The 20011-nt window shown below is 39.1% G+C and overlaps 1 protein-coding gene across 3 annotated transcripts in view; it reads right to left on the bottom strand.

Annotated features, from left to right (window-relative positions):
- The window catches only part of PAFAH1B1 (platelet activating factor acetylhydrolase 1b regulatory subunit 1), an 82749-nt gene extending 62738 nt beyond the window's left edge, over window positions 1-20011 (bottom strand). The window contains exons 1-2 of one of the 3 annotated variants that reach the window (XM_019650486.1): window positions 19625-20000; window positions 5030-5094 (exon numbers count right to left, since the gene is read on the bottom strand). The gene's annotated coding sequence lies outside the window, so the exon portion shown is untranslated. Of the gene's footprint in view, window positions 1-5029; window positions 5095-19624 lie in introns of all 3 variants that reach the window. The other 2 variants (XM_019650487.1, XM_019650485.1) reach the window with 2 other exon arrangements.

Below are 20011 nucleotides of genomic sequence, written 5' to 3'. Positions count from 1 at the left end.
AAAGAATGTTAAGGAAAAGCTACCTAGAATGCAGGTAAGGCCATTTATCTCCAGAAAGGTACAATGAGGTAGCATTCCACATGCCCAAGTCTTCACTATTAAAATGTTTTATTTTGGATACATGTCCCTCACCCATATGTCTTGGCAATTTTCATTCGCCTTCAAGATTCAGCCTAAAAGCAGCCCGCCCATCACTGCCTATGTGAAGTCTTCCCTGACCAGCCGACTCCCCTTGGCAGAGGTAGGTACTCTCTTCTTTAGTCGCACGGTGTCATGTCCATATAATCCTAATAGCTACGCTTACTGAATGCCATTACATAGTAGGCCCCTTTCCTACAGTTTTCAATTCTTAACAATACCCAGGGAAGAAACTAATATCCTAATTTAGCAAATGAGGAAACAAGCTCACTAAGGTTAGGTCATGAATCCAAGGTCAAATAGCTAGACAGGTGGCAAGGCCACTGATTCAAACCAGGTTTTTTTTTTACTCCCATACCAATGGTTTCAAACAGCAGGAATGAGGACAGAGAGGAGGCCAAGTAAGCAGGATTCCCTTTTTATCTGTTTATATATTGGGTTTCTGCATAAGAGTTTTTTGGGTAAAAGTTTCCACTGCTAAGATAAATTTGAAAAAAAATCACTGATTCTACCCTGTGCTGCCTCCCACATTCTTTGTAACTATATACATGCTATCTCTAGTATCCTTAGGGGCAAACACTGAACTGAATTTCTTAGCCTCTCTAGGACCAGGCACAGTGTTTGGCATTCAACAAATGTTTGTAGGGAGTCAAACTTTAAAATTAAGACTTTCCAAATAACCGTATTTCCACAGTTACAGGCAATTATAAATAATTTAAAACTGCATAGAAATTTATAGTTAATAAACTTCTTTCATATATATTATCTTCTTATAAAGAGAAACCAAGCTGACTTCAGAAAATGTTTTCCAAAAATGGCACATTTATTCAATATTCAAAGCTTTATTTTAATAAAATATCAATTATCCAACAACTGTCATACAATATTGGCAAAAGACATTAACCATGTTTTATTTTCGTTTTAATTGCCATACCAAAATACTATTAAGATTAAACCTTACAAAACTGCCAATAATTGCAATTACACAGGTTCAACCTAATACTTATCAATGGTATTTAAACAATATTAGCAGGGCTCTCAGCAGCTAGCATAAATAGAACTTGGATTTATTTACATAGTTTTGACAAAAAAATTAAGCAGAGTAACTCCCTCGTCTATGATTTCATAGTTCTTTGTACATATACATATTTAACCCTTTTCACACTGCACTGTAATTATCTGCCTTGATGATGTCTCTTCAACAACACTCCTCCAAAGCTGCAACCTTGACATATTTATCACTCGTTGTATCTCTATCAAATATCATGGTAATTAATGCACAGTAGGTATCTAGCCTTTCTAAATGACTGCTATAGGCATCACAGTAATACTAAGATAAAAATTCACTATGTTCTCAGAACTAAAGATGTACTGTATCACTTTATATTCTCACCCCTTTTTAAAATTCCAAAAAATCAAATTCTGAAATATGGGCAAACATCAAAGTTCAGCTGCTTGCGGCTGATTTTGATGTAATTTTTATCTTTTTAAAGATTGAACACTAATTAATATATGTCAGAGAAAGTATACCAATGTTAAAATCCTGTAGAAAAAAATCAATTGGCTATCTTTATACTGAAACTTTAAAAATTAAATACTTTTTGACCTACCAACATATATATTACTCTTTTGGTTTCTGTTTATATTTTCAAATGATAATTAGACAAACATAGCTACAACAGCTCTGTAGATATGATTTTTTTAAAGTCAAAACAAAGTCACAAAAAAATCCATTGCCTTAAAAAGAAAAAAGCATGCTAATATTTCCAAGCATACAAACAATAATAGAAAACATACTGTTCTATGTGCATTTTTTAAAGCACAAGGTATGGTTAAATGCTAATGCAGGTAGGAATTATGACAATGCAGAAATCATAGCAATTCTTAAGAAAGGGAGTAATATTCTAAAATTGGTTATTTTACAGTGATAGTTTTGGAGATAATGTATAGGAGATATTAAAGTAGAAGGCTGGAAGTAGAAGGTGACAGAGGCCTGTGTAGGCTGGAAACAATGAGAATGATTTGAGGGAAAACTAGCTTTATGGTCAAACTGTAATTATGCAAAAGTGGAAATTTTTTTTATTAAGATTTTTATTGGGGAATTGGGGGAGGGGAACAGCATTGGGGAATCGGGGAAGGGGAGCAGACAAGTTGCTGTCCTTTTGTTCTTCAGTCTAGTTGCGGAGGATGTCGCTTGACAGCCATGTTGGTATTATCATTGCGCTCTTCCCGGCTGAGGCAGTCGCTCGCCGGCCAATAGACGGCTGCTCACGGTGGCTCACGGCAGCTCAGGAAAATTCACACCAGCTGTCAGCCGCTCACGCTGGCTGCCAGCCATTCACGGTAGCTCATGGCAGCCCACTGCAGCAGGGGCTGCAGCCTACATCATCGCGGGTGACTCACGGGCAGCCCAGCCCCAGGTCGAGCTGTGGTTCACCATCTTAGCTGTAGAGGGCGCAGTGTCACTGGCCCTCATGTGGGATCCGAACCAGGGCCCTACTGCTCAGAGCTGGTGTCCAAAGCCAACTCTTAACCAACGCGCCACTCAACTGGCCCGCAATTTTTTTTTTTGACACAGTTCACTACTTGCTCTTGAAGATGGCCTTCTCTAGGGTATCATCGTGCTCCTAAAGGGAGATCCCTTGTTTACATCCAAAGACAACTGCCCAGCTGTTAGGACAACCCAACTGGAAAACCTGCAGTCTCTCAACTGAACTGATTTCTGGTTTACTGTTATCCACACCATTGTTTGTCTCCACTGAAACAAATAACTGAGAAATAAGTCAATTATTTTATTTACTTACTGAGGATGTACAAGGTACCCTGTATTCAAAGCAAACAATACATATCTGTGTTCCATATAGCTCAGCACATAATTAACTCATGTGCTTCATCTATGGAAAGCTACATGTGACATAAAAAGCAATATTGAGCCAGCCGAGTGGCACCCTGGTTAGGAGTTGACTTGGGATACCAGCTCTGAGCAGCAGGGCCCCAGTTCAGATCCCACATGAGGGCCAGCGATGCTGCACCCTCTATAGCTAAGATGGTGAACAACAACTCGACCTGGAGCTGGGCTGCCTGTGAGTTGCTGGCGACAGCGTAGGCTGCAGTGGGGCTGGCCGGCAGCAGGCGTGAGCTTTCGTGAGCCGCCGTCCAATGGCCGGAGAGCAACTGCCTCACCCAGGAAGAGCACAATGATAATGTCAACATGAGCCAGTGAAGTGATGTCCTCCACACCTAAACTGAAGAACAAAAGGACAGCAACTTGTCTGCTCCCCTTCCCCGACTCCCCAATGCTGTTCCCCTCCCCCAATTCCCCAATAAAATAATCTAAAAAAAAAAGGGCAATGTTAAGATAGTCTCTGGCCATAAGAAACTTACAATATAGTTGAAGATGTGAGCTATACATATCCTTTCATTCATTCATGACTATCACACTAGGCACTGTACTATGCGATTTTAGTATAAATAAAGATGAATAAAATGTAATTCTCCCTTAAGGGAATGTACAGTCTATTTAGAATGTGGTGGGAGGGTGGAAACTGGAAAGAAGGTGACAAAATATAACATGAGCTGAAGACTGACCAAGTCAGCTTTTTAAACTGAAAAGACTAAAGGAGATGAAAATGATTGGCAGTTTTTTGAGGCAGGTTTTGGAGGAAGGGAAAATAATATGTTTAATATAACAAAACAACAAAATAGTCAAATATAAAATTATTTTAAGCAGTTAGAAAATACAGTATTGCTGAAAAGTTGAGGCTACAGATGGCAAACTGAGAAATACAAAGGGCAGACATCTTTTCAGCAATGAACAAGGTAAAGAACTGTAGTTCTAGTAGGGTTGAAGAAAAAAAATCTTACTTATTTTGAGCACATGTGAAGAAACAAGGGGCAGAACCATATATTAGTATGTTTCTTGAGGGTAGAGGTCATATCTATTACAGACATTAAAAAAATAATACCTCAGGGCCGGCTGAGTGGCTCAGTTGGTTAAGAGGTGGCTCAAAAGTTTGAGCTCTGAGCAACAGCAGTTCGAGTCCCGGCCCAAGCTGAGCAGCTGCTGAGCTGCCAACAGGTGGCAGGATGGTTCAGCTAAAAAAAAAAAAAATCCTCCTTATATTTAATCTATGCTGAAAACTACCATGAGTCCTGATCCATGGGAATGATTTTCTACTGAAGCAATTAATTTCCAGCAGCAAAATACTGGGTTGTGCAGTGGCCTCTTTTTAATTTAAATACATTTCTTAATGATTTTACCATTTTTGAATACTCTGGAAGAATACTGCCCTGTCCACCTTCAAACAAGACAGGAATTTAGCATAACTTATAAGTATTTTTACAAATTCTATTTGGGTAAAACTAAGTTTTCACAAAAATATTTAAGTCCTATATATGAATGTCTGTATTTGATGTACGGAACATCCACACTTGAGGTACTTGCCAAGGAGTTTAATCTCAATACATATTACAAACACTGATATGTATTGAGGGAAACTATACCCACTGGTTGGACACCGAAGATCAATCTCCCTACACTTTCAGTCTGACTCTCACATGACATTGTTAGTCTTCCCATTATTATGTTGTTAAATACTAGACATCCATCTACCTTAGAGATATTGATGGGGGTAATGATAATTACACATAATCCTTTTTATGAGAACCCCTATGAGAAATTCTAGTCTAACAGTGCCAACTGGTTAGCAGTCTTTCTGAACGAATTGGCTTATTTTTATTTTAAGAATATTGTGAAAAATTACCTAAAGGTTTTTTCCTCCTGCTAACTCATAGAAAGCTAGGAGTCAAATCTGTGCTCTGCCTGTAGCAAGAATATTGTGATATACCTATTTGGCCTAGATTCTAGATTCTGATTCCATTTTATCCTTACCTTTTGTTTTCGTTTCATCTTTCTCTTCACTTGTAATCTGTGGCATTTTGTAGTTTATACATTACCTTAAAGAAAGGATTACAAATCAAATACAGAGACTAACTAGGCAAGTAAAAGTGTGAATCAGCTAGAAATAAGGCAACAGTGATAGAACTGGGTTTTTAAATGAGATTCAATTAAAAACAGAATCACTGAGCAGACAAAGAATGTTTACAATCCAAATCCTGGACCATCCATTTGTAGTGTCTGGTGGATAAGTACTTTAAATATAGTGCTGAAAGGTAGGATAGTTGAAGAGATTAAACCAGTTCAACTCCTCTGCTTAAAAACCATTCTGGGGCCGGCCGAGTGGATCAGTTGGTTAAGAGCTCACACAAGAGTGCAAGCTCTGAGCAACAGCGGTTTGACTCCCAGCCTGAGCTGAGCAGCCACTGAGCTGCCAACAGGCGGCAGGATGGCTCAGCTAAAATAAAATAAAATAAAAAACAACAAAAAACTAAAAAAACCCATTCTGGAACAAGGATGTATATAACAGCTAAAAGAACAGGTAAATATCTTGCATTTGCACAGAACTTTACAAATTGCAAACTCTCTTCCTATCTTTTCGATCTTCAATTGCACTGTGCAGCAGCCCTCACACCTACTTGCACAAAAATGCAGAGATCACAAATTCATGTCTATAGAGAACAATGCAGGTAAATAAACGAGCAAAGCAGGCAAGGTTGTGATCTTTCTATAGAAAGACTCAATCTGTTCTCATATTAAGTATATAGTATTCTTCACTTCCAGAGACATCTGCTGTTCTACTTTTCTTGAATATTGCAGTTGTTCAGTTATATTTTTTCCGTTTTTTATAGCACCATCAATAGAGACGTATTTCTTTACTATAAACAACAGTGCAAGGGGAATCATAAACAGTAACGAAATGGTGGGAATGAGTTTCGCTGGAGAGCTTATGCCCTTCTGAAGGAGGGCAGTTGTGACTCACCTTGGGCCAACAGTTGCCATGGGAAAATGCGAGGCACACTGTTGCCAGAGCTTCTAATTTTTCAGGCTAATCCAAAAATAGAGACTTTATGCAAAATAGCTTATTTTTAAATGTTGGCTCAAAAATTTTTTTAACTATGCAAGGTCAAGAGAAATACATTCACAGACTTAGTTTGGCCTGCAGGCTGCCAGTATGCAACCCCTGACTGAATAAATATGTATAGGTTTTTGACTAGTTGAAGAGACTAAATTTATGGTCTAAAATTGATGCCAACAATATTATCTCTTCTATTTATTCAATGCAAAGCATAAAATTATTAAAGAACAAATATTTAACCTTGGGATAAATTCTGCAATGTAAAACAAATAAAAAACCAATTTTAATCACCATTTCTGCTGATGCCTTCCTCATGTTTACTGCAACACTGTCTGTAATAGTGTAAATGTGAAAACAAATGCCCATTTCTGTAGTGTAGATATAAAGAAACTATATAATCATATATAAGAAACCATACAACACAAACTGTATGTATATCAGTACTATATTTTGTTAAGCAAAAAAAAAAAAAAGCTGTAGAATATATAGAATAATATTCATGTAAATTCTAAGCATTATGATACATTGTTTATGGATACATATGTATAGTAAAAGTATAAAAACAGAAAAAAAGGGTAGATACAAACATTAAGAGGAACTTTACAACTAGGAAAAGGGAGAGAGGGGAATGGAATTGCAAAGAGGTACAAAAAGACATCAACTATAACTGTAATAATGCTTTCTTAAAAAAACTCTAAAGCAAATAGGACAAAATGTTAGTATCTGTCAATTGTGGTAGTAGCTACTGTATGTGGATTATTTTGTTAAATTACTGCAGGATATTTTCCTGAATGTTTGACAAATTCTGCAATGAAGATAAACTGTAAATACCTAAAATAAAATTTAAAAGGAAAAAACACTTTTCTGAGTACAGGTCCCATGATAGGCCTCTGACATCAAGCTGAATATGTAAATGACATATATGTAAGCACTAAAGGAATAAATCCAACACTTCTGAAGTCCTACTGTGTCGAATTTTGGAGTCATCAAACAGCGGAGGTTCAAATATCAACTTGGCTACTTATAAACTATGTGTGATCTTGGGCAAATTTTCAAACTTCCTAAGCCTATTTGCCTATTTATAAAAGGGGCTAATACTGTCATCTACCTCAAACGGCGGTGAAGCTTAATCAGTGTTAAGGGCTTGTCTGCCATTTTCCTTTCTTCAATAGAGCTCAGGAATAATTAGGATGTATAAAGATGATAATTTTACTCTGACAATGATGATACGGCATGGTACCTTTTGTACCTACATAAGCAAAGGGAAAAGATTGCTTTCCTAGTGTCCAAGGACAGAGAGCAAATCAGTTTTACCCTCACAAGAATGCAAAAAGTAAAGGTAGACTGTCCTAGGCTGCCCTATTATCAATTCATCATCATCACTATAATAACAACGAACAAATATTTACTGAATATTTACTATGTGCTAGGTACTGCTTTAGGCTCTTTAAATGTAATAACTCATTTGATTAATCAGATAAAATTTTATATAAGCTATACCAAAGAAAGAGTAATAGATACCATAAAATTATGAATTCAGAGGAAAAGGAAGTTTCTTTCAGGTGAAAAATATTAGGGAAGGCTGCCTGGAAAAGGAGCTCTGGTATGCAGATTCAAAGGACAGACAGGCCAAAGGATACACAAAGGAAAAGAGAAGAGGGTGAGTGGTAGTAAGTGCTGGATCTAATCATGAAGAGAAAATATCTTCATAAGGCCAAATCACAGGATTCATAGCAGGCAATAAGAAAAAGGAAGAAAAGGTGAGCCAGTATACATTAGACAAGTCCTTGAGTGCCCATTTAGGGTTAAACTAACATCTATTAAATAAATACCATGCTTCTAGCAACATGCCCTTTGCATTTTCATATACAAAGCTCACTAAAGGTAGTAAAAAGCTGGTGATGGGTTTCTGACAAGAAAGTGACTTGAGAACTGTGGTTCAGGAAAATTAATCTGACTGCTTTATGCAATATTCCACATAATTCCTCCTCTTATTCTCTCCTAACACCCAGTCGCCCAAGCTACAAATCTGAGATGTCTTCTAATATTTCCCTCTCCCCATCACAATACTCATTCACAATTCAACCTCCTAAATCTTTCTCCCGTCAACAACCTTCCTTGTCACTATCTTATTTCAAGCACTAATCATTCTTTCCTGAAAAAAACTTCCTAAAGTGACCTTCAAACTACAATTTATTATTACTCACTGGCATCCACATAAACTATCAAAAATACACATCTGATCATAATGCTTGCCTTTGCTTGAAAATTGTTTGTTGCCAAATCGCCAACGAACTTATATAGAATATAATTTACAAATTTATCAATCTGACTCATATGTACCTTTCCAGGCTCATATCCATATGTACTGTACAATCTCCTCTGCCACATAAATAAGTTTTTCATGCTTTTGTACTTGTGCATGTTACTATTCCCTCTACCTAAAACGACCTCCATGTCCACTCCAATTATTCATTCCAGGTTCAGCTTAAATATCACCATTCTCAACCGTCTTTAGTGGGGCGATTTGATGGGTCCTGAAATAGCCTCAGTGACAGATGTCATATACGATGTACACCATTATACCCAGGACCCAGATTTAAAATACTACATAAGGACAATGAATTTCCTATTTAATTAAATTTTCACTAAAAATCTAGAGAAAATTCAAATTCAAGCAAGTTCTAACTTCAAGTTTTTTCCCCTTTTATAAAACCAATTGACAAAAAAGTTTTAAAATGACAAATCTAGAACTAGGGAGAACTAAGATATATCCAAGGAATGAATAGGTGATGAAATATTCTGGTTATCAAAGTTTATTTGTCATATATGAATAAATAATGAAAAAACTAGATATAACAGAATTAACAAGTTTTAATTTTTTTAACGATTCAGCTGTCATTTTAACTTTTTACAGTATTACCATGGTGCTGTTCTCCTTATAATTACATATCTTATCATAAAGATATAACATAAAAACAACATAATAGAATCATTATTCAAGCTTTCTGGCTCTTTGAACTTGGGCTAAATGAAGAGTTTTCTGCATAACAGTATATCCTCAAAGAGAAATTTATCTCCACCTACTGAGAAAAATAGCAAAGTCCTATAAATTTGGAAAACTTAAACCTATCTCAGGCTATTCTCATTTTTATGGAAGCGTCACAATATACCCCAAATGCCTCAAATGCTAGCACAGAAAACATCTAAGATCCAAAAAGTACTTTAAAAGACTATCACTTTAAAATGTTAGAAATAATACTTTATGTGGGAGTCAACCTTGACTCTTGTCTTCCTCTATATCCAATCAATTACCTGATCTGCCAGTTTACCTCCTCAATATCTGAATTATTCTCCTTCTGTATATTCTTACCACTGCTACCATACTTTAGATCATCTCTTCCCTGGACTAGTTTCAACAGGTCTCCCTCAATCTAGTCTTGGCCTGTTAATATCTATCCTCTACACAGCCCCCAGAGTCATCTATTTAAAATACATCTGACCATATCACTTCTCTACTTAAAACCCTTCACTGGCTCCCTATTTTTTATTTATTTAACAAATATTTACATAGCACTTGCTGTATGTTACTCATGGCTTTAAGTGTTTTACAAGTGTTCATTTACTCCTCACAACTACCTGAGAATGTAAGTAGCTAGCCTTTACACTTTCTCTCTCTCTCTCTCTCTCTCTCTCTCTCTCTCTCTCTCTCTCTCTCACACACACACACACACACACACACACACACACACACACACACACCCCTAATGGTTATCATGTTAGAAAACACACAAACAATAACCAAAAAATCTTTCCCCAACTTTGGTCCTTCCTCAACTCTTTCTCATTCCTTCATAACATCCACATCCACTCAACAGCTCAAACCAAAAACAAAACGAACAAAAAAACCCCCTCAAATCCTCACTCCTCATCTCCCTCACTTTGCATATTCAACTGGATACTAATATTATACACCCTGAATCTCTCTTAAATCCATTCTTTCAACCTGCACTGCTACTTACATAGTCTCCTCACAGGTCTACTTATCATAACTTAAAATCCTCCACTGGTACCTCAAAAGGACAAAAGCAGCGGTTCTCAAAAACAATCAGCTAAGGGGCGGCCGGATGGCTCAGGTGGTTAGAGTGCATGCTCTTAACAACAAGGATGCCGGTTCGACTCCTGCATGTGATGGTGGGCTGCGGGCCCCCGCAACTAGATTGGAAACGGCGACTGGACTTGGAGCTGAGCTGCGCCCTCCACAACTAAGACAGAAGGACAACAACTTGACTTGGAGCTGATGGATCCTGGGAAAAACACACTGTTCCCCAATAAAGAAGAAAAAAAATTAACTAGGAAGCTTAGTAAAAATGCAGATATTCCAGGTGCCCCTCCATAGAATTTGTACTGCATGAATCTAAGATGGAGCCTGGAAATTTACATTTTTAACAGGTAAAAGTCTGCATCTGAGGATGGTCTATGTACTGCCTGTTCTACAGGCCAAATCAGGGTAATGTACTCTCTTTACACTCACCCACCACCCCAGCCACGCTGAACAACACGGAACTTCCCTCGCCATCCAAGGTGTACTTCCTCTGCTTGAAACCCCAATGTGACAGATTTCTTCTAAGATGTTCAACCATTATCTCTGAGAAGACTTCCTTGAAAAGTTTGGGCTCTCATTTCACCAAGTAGATATTTTGATTATAGAACTATTATGATACCTTTGTATATTAAATATGTGTTTATAAACTTTAAGATCTTTGAGGGCAGGAGTTGATAATCATGTATCCTCAATACTTGGGATATAATATAGTTTAATAAATGTTTACTGGACAGAAAAATTGATGAAAATTTAGAAGAGAAATAAAAATATGTAATGGTGTTGGACAGTTTTTTTAAAGTAGAAACCCAATGAGATTCTCTATACAAGTGTTACAATGGAATTGTTAAGATATAAAAACCAACACTGCAAGAACTGTAATAACTACAATTCTCAATTGTCTTGCTCTCAAATCATAAATTCTCCTTAATATAAAATAAATGTCTTTCAGGACATGGATCTACCAGTTGTTTTTAAAATAAGAGTCTAATCAAAATGTTTGTTTTCTGCTGTAGTACTTAAAACTTTTTTGAAGAAAAGGGAAGAACAGGTGTGTCAATTACTAGCATTGAACCAATGAGTAAGACACACTATTTTTCTTCTCAGATCACAGCCCCCAAATGGGAAGCTTTTCTCTACAATCCCAACACTAAACTTTACTCAGAGTAATTACTACAGGAATATAGACTTCATTTAATAAGCTTTTTAAAAAAAAAATTAGTGTTTTTCCAAGACCCATCAGCTCCAGGTCAAGTAGTTGTCTTCAATCTATAATAGCTGTGGAGGACACAGCTCCTTGGCCTATGTGGGAACCGAACCAGCAACCTTGGTGTTATAAGCCTGCTGCTCTAACCATCTGAGCAACCGGCTGCCCCAACTCCAAATCGAGTGGTTGTTTCAGTCTAGTTGTGGGGGGCAAAGCTCCGCAGCCCACGTTGGAATCGAACCAGCAACTTTGGTGTTATAAGCCTGCTGCTCTAACCACCTGAACTAACGGGCTGCCCCTAATAAGCTTCTTCAAAGACTTTTGCTGATCTTTATTCTCCAAACTACTGTTAAAATATTTTACTTTTTAAAAAACTAGGAAAATGTTGGCGTTATTTAAATTAATATTTAAAATTCCTAGTGAAAATTTTCTGATAGTAAAGATGTAAATTGTTTTAATAAATGGGGGAGAGGAGATGAGTCTGCCTTACAGAAGAATTCCAAATAATATATATAACATTCCTCACTCTGGGACATGGATTTGATTCCCTTCCAAAGGATAAAGTTTGATAAAGGAAAAAAAATTATGATAGAGAAAACTGGCACACACTACATTAACTAAGTGATGAAGGTTAACATCACCAGTGACGTTTTGTGGATATCATGTAGCCCCTGACATGATGTGATGAGAAGTATAGTTCACCTTTGTGGTCTTTTTTCCAAAACTCCATAACCCCAATCTAATCATAAAAAAAAAATCAGGCAAACCCAGTTTAGGGGACATTTTACAGGATACCTAACCAGTACTACTCAAGGTAATGAAAAACAAAGGAAGACAGAAACTGTCACACACCAGAAAAGACTGGGGTATTCTGGATTGGATCTGGAACAGAAAGAGGACATGACTGGAAAAACTAGTGAAATCCAAGTCAAGTCTGGAGTTTAACTAATAGTAAATACCAAGACTGACAAATGTACCAAAAAAAGTAAGATGTTAACAATGGGGAAGGTTGGGTGGAAAGCATGTACAAGAACTGGGCACTATCTTTACAAGTTGTCTGTAAATCTAAAATTAGTCCAAAATTAAGTTTATTAAAAAAAAATAAAAAAACAGGAAAGGCGCTGGCCGAGTGGCTTGTTGGTTAACAGTTGGCTTGGGGGGCTGGCCGAGTGGCGCAATGGTTGAGAACTGGCTTGGGACGCCAGAGGGCCCCAGTTCGGATCCCACATATGAGGGCCAGTGACACTGCCCTCCACAGCTAAGATGCTGAACAACAGCTCAACCTGGAGCTGGGTTGCCATGAGTCGCCGGCGACGGCGTAGGCTGCAGCCCCTGTGGCAGTGGGTTGCCATGGGCTACCGTGTGTAGCCAGCAGCCAGGGTGAGCGGCCAGCAGCCGCAGTGAGCGGCCGTCCAGAAGCCGGCGACTGATCTGCCTCACCAGGGAGGAGCGCAGTGATGGTGCCAACTTGGGCCAGTGAAGCAACGTCCTCCTCAACTAGACTAAAGAACAAAACAACAGCAACTTGTCTGTTCCCCTTCCCCCAATTCCACAGCACTGTTCCCTTCTCCCCAATACCCCAATAAAAATCTTAAAAAAAAGAATTGGCTTGGGAACGTGAGCTCTGAGCAGCAGGGCCGCCGATTCGGATCCCACATGGGCCAGTGACGCTGCGTCCTCTACAGCTAAGATGGTGAACAACAGCTCAACCTGGAGCTGGGCTGCCATGAGTCGCAGCTGAAGGGGTAGGTTGCAGCCCCTGCTGCAGTGGGTTGCCATGGGCTACCGTGTGTAACCAGCAGCCAGTGTGAGCGGCCAGCAGCCACCGTGAGTGGCCGTCCAGAGGCCAATGACTGATCTGCCTCTCCTGGGAAAAGCGCAATGATGGTACCAACTTGGGCCAGTGAAGCAACGTCCTCCACAACTAGACTGAAAAACAAAAGGACAGCAACTTGTCTGTTCCCCTCCCCCCAGTTCCCCAATAAAAATTCAAAAAAAAAAAAAAAGTCTGTAACAATAAAAAAACATTTACTGAAGGATTTATAGGCCTTTTATCATGCAACAGTAGTAACCACCCAATAAGTTAGATACTGTAAACATTATCAATTTATAGATAAGGAAACTGAGGCTCCTCCTCAAGGTATAAAGCTGGCAAGTTGTGGAGTTAGAATTACGATCTAAAATATTCATATATGGTTTTAGTCAACAGCTTTATTTGAATTTCTCTGATAATGCTATATATATATATAGCTTTTCCCCATCCTTAAAAATAAGTTAATCAGGGGCCGGCCGAGTGGCGCACTGGTTAAGAGTTGGCTTGGGAGCGCCAGCTCTGAGCACCAGGCCCCGGTTCGGATCCCACATGAGTGCCAGTGACACTGCCCTCTACAGCTAAGATGGTGAACAACAGCTCGACCTGGAGCTGGGCTGCTGTGAGTCGCCAGCGATGGTGTAGGCTGCAGCCCCTGCTGCAGTGGGCTGCCATAAGCTACCGTGAGCGGCTGGCAGCCAGTGTGAGCTGCCAAGAGCGGGCGTGAGCTGCCAAGAGCCGCCATGAGCAGCCATCCAATGGCCAGCGAGCGACTGCCTCAGCAGGGAAGAGACCAATGATGATACCAACATGGGCTAGTGAAGCGACATCTTCCACAACTAGACCAAAGAACAAAAGGACAGCAACTTGTCTGTTTCTATTCCCCAATGCTGTTCCCCTCCCCCAGTTCCCCAATAAAAATCTAAAAAAATAAATAAAAATAAGTTAATCAAAAAATTAAATAATCAATAAAATTGACTTACTAGCTACACCTTCCCTTCTTTTGCAATCAGCATATTTTTGATAAAAACAAATATGAAAAGATGGATAAAATATATGCCTTATGCATACAAAACACCAATATCATAAAACATTCTTCTATCTTGGCCATAGATTAAATGTCGATTAATCAACAATTAAAAAACAAACAAAAAAAATCTTAAACACCGGGGTGACTGGTTAGCTCAGTTGGTTAGAGCATCGTGCTGATAACACCAAGGTTGCCAGTTCGATCCCCGCATGGGCCACTGTGAACTGCGCCCTCCTTAAAAGTTAACTATGCCATTGTAGCATGAAAGCAATGTGTAACCAATGACCATGGCTGTTCACCAATTAAAAAAAAATCCTTAATAAACATAAAACTTAGCATAATGCCTTCAAAAACTAAATTCCTTAAAAATCTCCCATATTCTGAACTTCACTGTTATCAAGAGACCCTCGTTCAGAAAATTTCTTAACAGCCTTACTCAACTTGTCAACACCTAAGAGTGCAAGGGCAATAATCAAAATGCAAACAGCAGCTAATTATAAAATGTAAATACACTTTGTCCAGTTGGGTTAATTCACTTCTTATAGTTGAGACTGTTGTGGCCCTGATACAACTATGTCAGAAGCGTGACAGTGTTCCCTAAGACAACATAAAATCTCTGTAAAGGAAGTATAATCACTTTTCCTTCCTTTACCTTAATTCCTGAGAGATCACTGGAAGTTAGCTATTACAAAGGATAGCACAGTTCCTTTCACATAACCCTGCATTCAATCAAATGCAATATTTACTTATTAACACTACTTTTATGTATGTATTTAAATATCAATTTAATATATGTTAATGCATCAATATTTAATTATTAATACTACCTATATATCACTTATATCCATGCTACAAGTCTTTATTTACTTATTACTACTACTGTAAAGCAGTATTAGGCACTTTCTGGGAGTCATTACTCAAATGTCTAAGGCCTTATGCAAGCAAAATACGTAGTTAATAAGACCATATGTTAATAAATGCCAATTTAAATGATGCAGGAAATAAATACCATGATTTTCACCATTTTAAACAAGAAATTGACAAACATAAGAATAGTCATACAATGAGTCCATTTTGTCAAAAGAAAAAGGAACATTTCTTTGATCTCACAAGCAATACCCAAGTGGTTCAATGCCTGTATATATACGTACCTCATTCTAGCTACTACCCTAACATGTGGCTTTATGAAAAGAAATTCTGAGTTTCAGTTCTCTTATCCATAGAAATACCAACCTACCTCAAAAAAATAGCTGATAGAACAAGTGAAAATGTGTACCACACTGAGTATGTTTACACAGCTCTAAGGAAATGTTTATGACCATGTTAAATGACAGTAACTTCAGAGGATGCCTTTCCAGAGGTACTACTGACAAATGCACAGATCAATCCTAACTAGGTAAGTTTCAACCAAAAGCCACCATCTTTTAAAGAGAATAACAATAAATCAAAATAATAAGCACTTATGCATCCAACGAGTATAAAACATTACACAAGTATCAATTAAGTCTATAACTTCCATAGCAAGTTTAAAAATTATACACACAGCAGAAGCTAAGCTAAGGTTCCATTTAAATGACTAGCCCAAAGTGTCAAATCAAGTGAGCAACAAAGCTAAAACAATGCAAAAAGTCTTCACTACAGTTAACTATTAGGCTTATATTACACAGCATCTTTCTTCACGAAGAACAGTTTTCCCAAAATATTTGGCCTTCAGCAACTAGGATTCACTCTACAGCTAAGCATCTTCAGGAAAACAGAATTTCTTTTTCTTTTCAGAATTATATTGCATACCATTAGTTTTATTTTAAATAGAGCAACTTTTTAAGTAATAAAACAATTACAGTTGTTTTGTAGAAGACACAGAACAGTGACAAAGAGTTTCCACTTCAAACTTAACTATTTTTCTCTTTAATGTACATGAAAACAGGTTACCTGTCATGAAATATTTTCACAAGAGACTTTGAGGCAAGTAAAAAAATCTCTTAGAACCACCGCAGACATGGCAGGCTCAGTTTAATACCAACTAAGCCTCAAGTCCTTTTGGCAAAAGAGTGCATGATTCACTGCTTTAGAACTCAATGGGGAGAACTGGAAAATTCTCTCTGATTATCGTAAGATTTTGTTTTGCGTTTGTTTTTTAAGATATGCATCCTAATGTTGACAACTTCCATAGTTTCCATGGCTTGTTTATTAAGATAAACTGTGAATAATATGAACCTCACGTAAACAAAAAGTAGTCATATATGTTTATATATGTAATTTAGTACACAGGAGGAAAACATTTACATTGGAAAAATATACACAATGAAACATAGACGTTCTATCTAGAAAACCCAAAATTATATGGTTTGACTTTTCCCTTCCAGAAATGTATCAGAATCTCTTATATACTAGTTACTTTATCTGAAAAAAAACAGATACTAAGTAATTCTATAAAATAAAATCCATCCCAATCTCATTAAAAGTTTTATAAATATAGGATTATGAAGAATTTTACAAATTGATCTCCAAATTAAGCAAAAGGTTCTGCCACATGTATCTGAAACACATACAGCTACATATCTGGAATTAAAGATCTTAAGTCAAATTGTTTTAAGCTCCTGATCAACTAATAATCTACTGAAAAAAAATCACTGCTCTTAGTGCACTTTTATAGCTACAAATACTAGGGATGGAGATATGTCAGACATAATAACAGTGATTTATCATCCCTAACCTTACTCACCCCTCCCCATATGAACACTTCTACTTTCTAATCACATTAAAAATAACAAGTGCAAAAATGCATCCACTCATAGTTATAAGGCTCATCAAAATCACATTTACCACATGAACTTGACATTCTTTTGAAGATGTCTATTCACATGAATGCTTGATACAAAACATTAAAGTGACCTACTCTCTCTTATGGTAGGTACCTTACAAAAAGGACCATTTCAAGGGACGACAGAAAATGTCCATATAAAGAGCCTTTAACACAAATTATCTTATCCTTTTTTACTCATCTTTGATGTTTGTTATTAAAAAATTACAGATTTACTGTTTTAATGCAAACTGAAAGAAAACATCTGTAGAATTATTAGATTTTTGCAACATTTCTATTTCTTGCCAAATATTTCTGGCATTCATTAATTTACACTTACTTGACTAAGACAAAAAACATTAAGATATATGTGTGTGTATGTATGTATATGTACAGATACATATAGACAATAAGTGTCTGTTTTAGAGCAGGGGCATTGCTTTTTTACCCCATTCAATAACCACCTTGCAAAAAAGGTGGAAACTAAACATGAGATTTTAGGATTTACTATAGAGAAATGCCTTTGTGGTAGCAGTATCAGTTAGCACCAAATAACATTACAAAACATAAGCAAGAGAAAAATGCTATGAAAGGGCAATCTAAATCTAGCATTTCACAGCTTTTGCTCCTTACTCCACCCAGTCTCCATGGCTCAATGGCTGTTCACAGCATCCACAAATATTAGCCCGTTTGTTTTTTTTTAAGGAGGGGGTTGACAAAACAGGGCTAGCTCCATCAAAATCAATATATACAGAAATATTTTGTGAAAAATTGGGTTCCTTTCTCTAATATTAAAAAAAGCTTCAAATTTGTTATAGATCCTTCCCTTCTAAACAATCCAAACAATGATCATTTTTAACAGAACATGAAAGAATAAATCACTCAAATATAGATTACTCTCCTGCTTTAATAAAAACTGCAATTTGCAACTGCCACTTATTGTTGCAAAACTGTGTCTTGCAAGACCCCCATGAGAGAGTAAAAGCTAGCTAACGCCTTTGACCCCAATCAGGTTTTTTTTTTAAGTAAAAGCTTTTTATATATTCAACATTATATCACTACAGACATACACTGCCAGGAAATTTTTCTGATTAAAATATTGGACCTCGCAGCAATCAAACCCTGTTGCAAACAATCAATACATAAAAATAAAAAATTTAAGCAAATACTACTGTGGCAAAAAGGGAGGAATGATATTACTGGTATGAAAGGCCCAAGTACTGTCTCCTCCGCCCTAGTCTCAAAATGAAATTCACACAAAACAATCCACCTCCCAACAAAACAGAATTCCCTAAAATGGCACAATTTTTTTTGGTTTAGACTTTAAAACGTTATGAATCTCAATGATTAAAACGTTACGAATCTCAATGATTGTGTGTTAAACTAGAGGTCGGAATAACAGTTAATATCTTTATTCTCTCCCGATTACCCCTTAAAGGAAAGGGGGAGGGGGAATCTTGGCATGACATCGCCCATTGAGAATGAGACCACAAATCTGGTTCTTCAAAAGCACAATTTCTTAACCAACGGATTGCTATAAACCCTAACTCCCAAAGAAAATCTCCTGTCCGCCTCCCAAGGAGTTTCTTGCTAAGTCACTGAAGAAAGGTAGAAAAACAATGCCTAGGCACCTTGCTCTCATCTCAAATATTGAAAACCTCCTCATCCTCTCCACTTATGTTTAGAGAGATAAAATTAAAATCTGCCCACCACCTCAAAGGCATTTCTCACCTGGGAGCTAAGGAAGAAGGCACTGCATTTCCTAAAGGAACGGGGAGATTAGATGAAGAGGAATGGCTGAGGGCCTCGAAGCTCCGTGTTACAACGTCAAAAGGCAACTCCCGTTTGAGGAGCCGGTGGCAGAAAAAAAAAAAATCCTGCCTGATTTGGTGGGTGGATGCTGCGGATGTTTCTGTGGGTCGGGCCGCTCCTCCTTAGTGGGTGTAGAGGGTGTACCACCGCACAGGGGAGCCAGGGAAGGGGTGGGCCATCCTTCTCAGGTCAACCCCATCCTAAGGACAGGTGGGGGACGGAACGCCTGGAAGGGCCTGTAGGTGCCGAGGTGGCGCGGGGCTGAGCCCGGTCCCCGAGCCGCCAACCGCGGGCGGGGTGGGGACTGCGAAGCTCGCTTTCCGTGGCCAGGGAGAGAGCTGAACCCTTTCCCCAAGATCAGAGAGCGACCTGCTCTCCACGCCCTTCCTACCCAAGAATACTTTTCTTGCTAAGTCACCGGGAGAGGAGGGTGATATCTTCCCGGGGAGGGCCGCGGGTGGAGCCGCGGAGGCCTGGCACCCCCCGAACCCGGGCCGGGGAAGAGGAGAGCGAGGGCAGCGCCCTCCTCAGCCTGTCCCTCTCCTCCGTGTGTCTCACTCAACGGCCGTCGCGGCCGCCATTTTGAGAGCGAGGAGAGAAGAAGAAGGAGGAGGCGGCGGCAGGGGGAGGGGAGAATAGGAGGGAGGGGACCGGCGCAGCCACATCGTCAGGCCGCGGGGCCCAGCCCGCAGCCGCCCGAGCGCGGTGAAGAAGACAGAGGGGAGGTGCAGACCCTAGCCGCCTTACCGGAGCGCTGCACCGCCGCCTCCGCAGGGCCTCTTCCGTCCTTCACTCCCATCCACCGGCAGGGGAGGGGGAGAGGGAGAGGGAAGGGAGGAAGGAGGGAGGGAGGGAAGGAGGGAGGGGGAGGATGGCGCGCAGGGCCCGGGCCCGGGGAGGGGGAGGGGAGGGGAGCGGGCGGGCTCCTCAGCCGTTCCGGGGCTCGAGCCCAAGCCTGGCGCTCGCGGTTTCTCTAGCTCGCGCCCGAGAGCTCCCCTCCTTCTCCTTCTCGCTCCCTAGACCCCGGTGTCGCTGCTCGTTCGCTCGCTCACTCGCTTTCTCGGCCGCTGGACTCCGCCGCCGCCCCGCCGCTCCAGCTCCGTCTGTCACAGGAGCTGCCCCAACGCCCTGACG

Source organism: Hipposideros armiger, unplaced genomic scaffold (genome assembly GCF_001890085.2).
Source record: "Hipposideros armiger isolate ML-2016 unplaced genomic scaffold, ASM189008v1 scaffold_141, whole genome shotgun sequence".
Taxonomy (NCBI): domain Eukaryota; kingdom Metazoa; phylum Chordata; class Mammalia; order Chiroptera; family Hipposideridae; genus Hipposideros; species Hipposideros armiger.
This window is presented reverse-complemented; position numbering and strand designations above follow the sequence as displayed.